Source organism: Cricetulus griseus, chromosome 3 (assembly GCF_003668045.3).
Source record: "Cricetulus griseus strain 17A/GY chromosome 3, alternate assembly CriGri-PICRH-1.0, whole genome shotgun sequence".
Lineage (NCBI taxonomy): Eukaryota > Metazoa > Chordata > Mammalia > Rodentia > Cricetidae > Cricetulus > Cricetulus griseus.
Genome location: NC_048596.1, coordinates 71761178 through 71769506, shown reverse-complemented (window position 1 = coordinate 71769506; position 8329 = coordinate 71761178). Strand labels below are relative to the sequence as shown.

At 43.4% G+C, this 8329-nt stretch overlaps 1 non-coding gene across 1 annotated transcript; it reads left to right on the top strand.

The window, feature by feature from the left end:
• The first annotated feature begins 6499 nt into the window (after positions 1-6499).
• On the top strand, positions 6500-6607 carry LOC113831828. The gene has a single exon (XR_003483137.1). It is a non-coding gene; the product is annotated as a U6 spliceosomal RNA (small nuclear RNA).
• The last annotated feature ends 1722 nt before the right edge of the window (positions 6608-8329 follow it).

Sequence of the window (8329 nt, the reverse complement as noted above, 5' to 3'; positions counted from 1 at the left end):
CAGGGAAACACCAGGGGCCAGACATGGAGGAAGTAAGACAGTAGTACATAAAAAGCCCCAAGGCAAAATGTAGTTGAATAGAAGCAGGTTAAATTAAGTTAAACGAGTTAGTGGGACAAGCCTAAGCTAAGGCCAAGAATATACCTCCTTGTCCTCATTTGGAAGCCGCTTGGTTGCCCAAAGAAAATGCCAACTGCACAAGGCCCCTTGCAGAAGCTGTGTATGAGAGGCCTGGCCCATAGCTTTTACCTTAGCTGAACAACAGAGCCTTGTCTGACCTAGCTATTTAGGAATCCAGTCATTTTGTCATGTCCAGGCTAGTTGCTTACCTCTTGTTAGTTGGATGGAAAATGATGGTCCTGGGGAAAGATCAGAACTGTAGGTAGTAGGAGCCTTGTGGAGGCTCTTGGCTTTGGTTTATTTTCATTTATGCAACTTGAACAATCACTTAACTCTCCTTTACACTACATGGGTCATTTCACAGGCATGCTTCAACAAACTGAGAGGATATATTTAAATGTACTTGCACACATTTATGCAAGTGAAGCAGGTTAAACATACCAGTAATATATTAGTGAGGTTTCTCTAGAGGAACATAACCAATAGAATATGTACATAATTATATAGGACATTTGGAGACTGGGATGCAACTTGCCTAGCTAGCATGTACACAGCCTTTGGCTGGATCTCCAGCATTGAATAAACTGAGAATAGTGTCATGCCTGCAATCCCAGCACTCAGGAAGTTGAGGGAGGAGAATCTGAAGTTTAAGGTCATCATCAACTATGTAACATTTGAGAGCAGTCTAGACTACATGAGTCTCTGTCTCAATAATTAATTAGCCATTCTTTTCATTGGTCTACATAATAGCAGGGCAGTTCAACAGTAGTTTTTTCACTCTAGCCTGGTAGCTGCTTACTTCAAGAATTTGGAAGCTTCAGAGCAAGGAGGACCAATGCTTCTATCCCAGGCAAGGCAGGATGCCCCGAAGCTCCCTGGAGTGGTGTTGCTGGGTCTTTGTTGAAAAGCTAAAGGAGCCTTAATGGCAGCAATGGACTCATTGGCTCAGAAAGAGTGGGTGGAGCTTCTGGTACACAGATGACTTTGTCCTCCATGTTTTCTTCTGGTAGGCTGCCAGCCTATTGGATGGTGCTGCCTACACCCCCCTTCGGTTGCTCCCCCATATGTCAATCTTCTCTGGAAACATCCTCACGGACACACCCAGAAGTGTGCTCTGCTAATCACTTAGGTGTCTCCCAATCTAATCAGATTGAAAGTTAAGACTAATCATGTTAGAGAATGGTTTAGGAAAAAAAAAAAATCTGTATTCCACCCATCCAGTGATAACCACATCTGATTAGGGAACAATAAGGCTCTTCCTTCCCCCAGTGCTAGGCACTAATTCCTGGCATCTGTGACTTTGTTAGATAAGTACTGCAGTGGGAATGAAGATCACTAGTCGGGTAACCTGAAATAAGAAAGCTCCACTTGATTGTGTAAATGGACTAAATGTAGTCACAGTGAAGAAGAGGCAGGAAAAACCCCAGAGAGATGGTGGCTCAAGAAGACTCTTTTTGCTGTGGACCATGACCCAGGGAACACAGGTTGTCTCTACAAGTTAGACAAGGCAAAGAAACAAATTCTCATCCCGTATCTTCCAGACAGGAATTCACTTTACCAGCTGTTTGATTTCAGTCCTGGAAGACTGTCCTGGATTTCTGATACACAGGACTATCCACAGTGATGATAGACCAGTGATGCTTTCAATCAGTAAGTTTTTGGAAATTTGTTATGTCAGTAATAAAGCTAATGTATCCTCCCTTGGCCATGGAGAGTAAATTCTCTGACCATTCAGTGTAAGGACACATTTCCCATCCTGCCTCATGTCAGTGCCGGGATCGATCTGACAAAATGTGTTCCTGTTGTAAACACTAGAGTGTGTGTCCAGCATTTATGGCCAGCTGGGTATCATCAGTCAGTCAGTGCCTGGTAAATAACTATCCACTCCAGTGCTTCAGACAGCTCTGGACACCATGTCTGCTTTGGACCTCGGTTTCCTTTGTCCTTATTTTTCCATTTCATAAATTATTTGTGTTTGCCTCTCCCCAGGATACTGTTTGAAAGTTTATTGTGTAATAGTTTTCTCCTCTAGACTCAGTGACTTAGGAGATAGCCATTCCCCTTCCTGTCTGTCATTCTGAGTTTTAATTGTGTAGTGTGTTGTTTTCAATGTCTTTTGTATTCTAAATCAGTTTGCCTCTGTACTTCCATGTAGACCAAGGGGTGTATTTGTTTCCTAGCCTTCTGGAAGTTTCCTTAACTTCTTTCCCTGCTCAGCAAAAAATTGCTAGCACACCCCCCCCACCTGTGTGTTTTTTAGGGTGTTATCTGTGATAATGTTTCTTAATTTTGCTTTGGCTTAAGAGACACTTGTTCCCCAGGAGACAGTCTAGTGCTCCTCCTGGCTCTGTTGCCTCTGGTAGCCACAGGAGACATCAGTGTCCTCTTTGCTGTTTGTTGGAGTTTAGTTGGGAAAGGCTCAGGATTCTGTCTACCACTCAAAGAATTCTGTCTTAGAATCACTGTGCCAAGCACCATGCTAAATTATGAATGTAAAACTAGCTTCCCAGCCCTGATGCTCAGATACCAGTGAGCAATATGTCTATATGTAATGGATGGTGACCATGGCTGAATCATAACCAGGAAATCTGAGTGGCCATGATGGGCACCCTTCCAGACCTTAGTGTGACACTCCCAGCATGCTGTTTTCTGATTTGTCCTTGGACCACCCAGGTAGCCATATACTACAGTAACAGTGACGGGGCTTTGTGAAGGAAGCTGATTTGCCTGGCTCACCTGTCCACCAGAGCCAGATGGCCATGCTATGTTTGAGCCCTGATCTACTTTTCATATATTTAATACTAAGCATTAACCATAACAAATACACTAGACAACTTGATTTAGCTTAGGTGGCCCTGTACATTTTTTAAAGTTTTAAATTTATTTTAATGTAAAAAAATTTTTTAATGTAAAAAATTATTTTAATGTTTATTAAGGAAATAAAAATAAAACTAGCTCGCCAAAGCCATGACTTCAGACACATTATTTAGGGATAGAGTCAGTATTTAGGTGAAAAAAGTTGTAACTTAGGGTGGGGCGATCAAGCAGCGCTATTAGCAATGACACACGTGACCAAAATCGATGGCCGGCCAGCCACGTAGAATATACATGGGGCACAGGGAGGGCAAGAGCCGTCCTAACTGCCTCTATCCAACTTTGGGGGTCTGGTAGCATAGCAGATTAGTATTCAGTTTTGTGACCTTTAGATAATATATCTGGGTACTTTCAGGAGGTCATGCCCTGCTCTGTCTTGTGACTTTCATTTGCCAAAAAAAGGACTGCAAAGGGAGCCATTGATTCTTTCTTTCTTCCTTTCCTTCAGAGTTTTTGCAGCAGAGGGCAGAGCCGCAGTGGGCGGACGCAGTGGGTGGAGCCACAGTAGGCAGAATTTCCTGAGTGCAGCTGTGAGCAGAGCCACAGTGGGCGGAGCTGTAGTGGGTGGAGCCGCAGTGGGCGGAGCCACAGTGGGTCGGGCTTCCTGAGGTTCAAGTTTGGTTTTACTGTTTTGTTATTGTTTACTTTTAATCCTGTCCATAGTTGGGTCCCAGGTGCAGTTTTGAGTTACCCTTAGCAGTGTTCCTGTCATAGGGACATGCTTCATCATGTTTTTTGTGTTTTTTTCTTTTGTTTTTGTTTTTGTTTTTCCTTTCTGTCGCCAATTGGGAAATGTCCAAGGGATTTCCATATGTCCTTTATTTTGTCTGCATCCTTGTCTGATGTGCACTTGGATTTATGTAAGTGGTATGTAGCCCTAGATCGTACTGTGACTTCCTTTCTCAGAACACTGGCTTCCCTGCTCCATTCTCATCTACTACTGGATGCATATCTAATCTGCTGTCTCTGCGGCACAATGACCCATAGCTTTCCTCCCTCAGACTTTACAAAGTCATTCTGTTCTGTGAGCCAGGGTGCTCTGGAGCCTGTCTCTGTTTCTGTCGGAGAGAGCAGCTCAGGTTTAGCTGAGGAGATCTAGAGAGCCACGATGTCAGTAGCCCTGGCTTGCAATGGCTGCTGAGATCTGTGGAAGCAGGAAGCTGGCAGGGAATACTCTGCTGTGGGTTTCTAAGAACCAAAGTTGATTAAGTGTTTGAGTTTCAAAAAAAAAAAAAAGACATATGAATGATTTGCCTACATGTATGTCTGTGTACCACATGCATGCCTGCTGCCCTCAATGGCCAAAAGAAGGCACTGGATCCCCTAGAGGTAGAGTTATTGATGGTTGTGAGTGGCCATGTGGGCGATGGGAATTGAACCCAAAACCCCTGGAGAAGAGGGGACTGAGCCCTCTCTTCAGCATGCTACGTTTCATTTTAAAGTATTTATTTTGAAGTGGCACAAATGGGAGTATGCACATTTAAATGTGACACATTTAAAACCTCAGATGAAGCTTCTCACCTGTACATCGGCAGGTAAGCCGACAACAAGGAGAGACTGGTTGGTCTATGCCGATGAGGAAGCGTAGGCACTGAGGTCAAATGGAAGATACACAATCTAGTTAGAGAAGCTCATTCTGGCCACTGCTTGCTAGGTGGGAGTGTAGACCCAGGTGGCCAAAATCTTTTTTATTTTCTTATTTTTATGGGAAATCTGTGCCAGTCAGCTAGCCAACAAACCAACAAATAAGCCACTCAAACACATTCATAGAATGGATATGTTCCTGGGGTCATGCCATCCTTTGTGAATTGTGGAGGAAATTTCTACTTTTGGACTGCATAAGGACTTGTTGGGACACAGTTTTCTCACCTAGTTAACTTACATGTGTTCAGGAGATCAAAACATTCTGTGCAAAGAGATTTCCTATGTTAGTACCTGATGGCTGCATCACTGTGAAGGGGAAGGTGTCCTGTGTGCTCTTGGGGAGCTATGCATGGTTGCCACAGTTGCATGCTCAGAAGACAGAGACTGCACACTATCTAGTCACTTCTCTATATTCAGAGTGTTTTGAGGTCCAGCTGCACACATGAATAACAACAATTGTGAGACTGTCTTCTAGTTGTAAGTAAATCCTCGCCCCAGACTCCAAGGACCAAAGCTTCAAGGAGTCTCTGCTTTCCCTGTGGTTAGGTATGTCCTGAGGTGTCCTCAAATGATGCCCTGAGGTGTCCTCAAGTGCTCCAAGTGATGAGAGAATGGCTTGGGCAGTCAGGTATTTCCTAGGTCTCTGTGGGAAAGTCATGCCCCAGTGGCAGTCAGTGATGAGGGGGGATTTCAAAAGATCCCTGCAAGTGTCACTTGGTAACATAAAAAGTTTGTTCCTTCAGACATGCAGTTTGGATCTTAAGTAGCCATTTCTGTTTGGTTGATGCTAATTGCATGTGGAGCTTAATTAGAAAATTAAGGTGTGATGGGTGTGCAGTGCCAGCCATGAACCTGGAGCCATGGCGACACATTGGCCATGATTTCACCACCTTGTTTATTATTTGCTAAATTACAAGTGAAAATCAATGCTCAAAGCCTGGGGTGGTGGTTAACATGATTTAAAGATGAAAGAACTGTTAAAAAAGCCCGAAGCCTGAAAACTTCTCTGAGCCCCAAAATGCATTGTTTGAAACCAAATTGTTCCCTAGCAACTTATAAAAAATTAAAAATCTGCTTTTGCTTTTTTTCTCAGTCTGCTTCTCTAAGCTCAACAATAACATATGTGGGTTGCTGTTTGTGTGTGTGTGTGTGTGTGTGTGTGTGTGTGTGTGTGTGTGTATGTGTGTAGTGTGTGTGGTATGTGTGGTGTACGGTGTATATGTGTGAGGTATGTGTGTAGGTAGTGTGTGTGTGTGCAGTGTGTTATGTGTGTGTTGTGTGTATGTATGTGTGTGGTTTTGGTGATTTCAGACACTGATTGAAGCCCTCTGTAAACTCAATTTATCTGACTGACTTAGCTGTGCTGTGTGTGTTAGATCTGTGGACAGATGCCCTTCAGGCAGGGGACAGAAATGAAATAACAAAAGGACTTAAAGTAGAAACATAAAGCTTCTGGCATGCGTTTGAGATGCTTTCCTGAGAAATTCTTCTGTTTTAGGTCTTGCTAGTGGGATTTCTTGATTTAGTAATGTCAGGGTTAAGTTAATGGGAGATAGAGAGTCAAGGTCAACTACGCAGCACTTATCAGTGCTGAGCTCACACTGCAGGCTGGAGAAGTCTTATCAGAGCTTTGGCTGCATGCAGAACATTACGAAGTCCTGTAGGTAAGATGTCATATTGACATGGCCATGTTGGAACCAGTACCAGAGATGACAGACTCCAGGTGTAGATGGTGAAGTGACAGGATTGATAGGCACCGTCTACCTGATATGGAGTACCTCATTCCACTGGATCTGATCAATACTTCAGAGCTCCTGTCAAGAGTGAACACAGTTTCTCTGTATTGTGTCCTAGCTGTCCTGTGCTCACTTTGACAGCACATATGCTAAAACTTAAACAATACAAAGAAGATTAACATGGCACCTGTGCAAGAGTGAACACAGTTTTAATTGATGATCTTATGTATTTATTATTTAACAGCAAGTTATTGAGGCCTTTAAAAATGTCAGGCACCATGCTGTGTGTTGGGAATTCATTAGGGAAAAAGGCAGGTGTGTTGCCTGAAGGTTGTTGCTTGATAGAGAAACCAGGCAGTAAGTGAACAAGAAGGAAGTAAGTTTCCGGGCCATTTTCAGCTGTAATGGAGGCATGAGGAAGAGACAGGAAGACAGGAATGTCAGAGCAAACCTCTGGCAGCAGAGGGCATGTAGGCAGAGGCATGTGGGAGGATCAGAGGCAGAGAGCTGCTGTGCCCATTGCTGTGAATCTACTTTTAGAAAATATCTAGACTCACCTCTCTTTTTTTTTCTGGAAAGCATCAACTCTGTCCTGTCATGTGATCATGCACACATACTGAAGGCCCAAACATGTAGGTACTAAGACTCTCTGATGAGGACAAGTCCTTGTCCCTCTGTCTCATCCCTCAGATGTTCCTTTCTGTAACCTGGATGTGATCATCCATATTTCTTGCATTGTTTTAAAGATTTATTTATTTAATCTCTGTCTCTGTCTCTGTCTGTCTGTCTGTCTCTCTCTCTCTCTCTCTCTCTCTCTCTCTCTCTCTCTCTCTCTGTGTGTGTGTGTGTGTGTGTGTGTACACCACATGTGTGCAGGTACCTGCAGAAGTCAGGAGACGGTATTGGATCTCCTAGAGCTGGAGTCACAGGAAGCTGTGAGCCATTCAATGTGGGTGCCAAACCTTGGTCCTCTGGAAGAACAGCATGTGCTTTTAAACTGTTAAGCCACCACCCCAGACCTTTCTGTATTATTTTAGTGTTTTTCTTTTGTAGCCTGTGTCAATGACCTTTTCAAATATATAGATATGTTCATTATTCATAGTGTTATGTTCTAGGAAATCTCCATGAACACTACTAAGAGAGCAAGTACCAAACCTTTGTTCCTAAGAAAATACAGACTAGGTTCCCAAAGCCTGTGGCCATCAGTCCATTAACACACAGCTTAAAAAAGTGTATGTTTCTATATAAGACACATTCTTTACTATTTTTTTCTTTTGTGCATATTTCCTTCAATATTGAAATATTCCCTTCTGGAGTGAAGGAGGAGGCTCATGAGATGTAGGAAATGAACTTACCAGGCTCAAGAGGTTCATGAAACCTACAGGATTCACAAGGCCCCTCCCCAAGCTTATAAAAGCAGTGAATAATTGCTGAGAGAGGAGATTGCTCAGTGGAGCTGCCTGCAAGCTGGGCAGAGACTTCCAGGAATTCAACTGTTGTGAGCTCTAATCCAGGCTGGGGTGGACTTTTTGGTGATGAAGCTGCCTTTGAGTCACCCACAGTAACTTTCACCCATACTTCTGTAAATAACCCAACGGAGCCATTAGTTCACTAAACAAGTCCGGGATGGAATCATACATGAGTCTGTTGTTGATGCTCTACCTGCGGTGAGCAGGCATTTGTTCACATCTCCCTAGGAAGAGTCACACAACGATATTGTGAACTCTTGGTTTACAGTACCATAACCTATACCCATGCAAAGCTTAGCTGACATATGCGTTTTTTTCCCCTTAGGATCCCTAGACAGCAGCTCAGCACTTTGTCATTTTGACAGTGAAATCTCACCCCAAAGCACAGCATGCAGAAAACCATGGCATTAAGTAGCCCTAAGACAGATACTTGTTTACTGTAGGAGGGTTGAAGCAGGACATTGCCTTGTTTAATCTAAGCTTGGG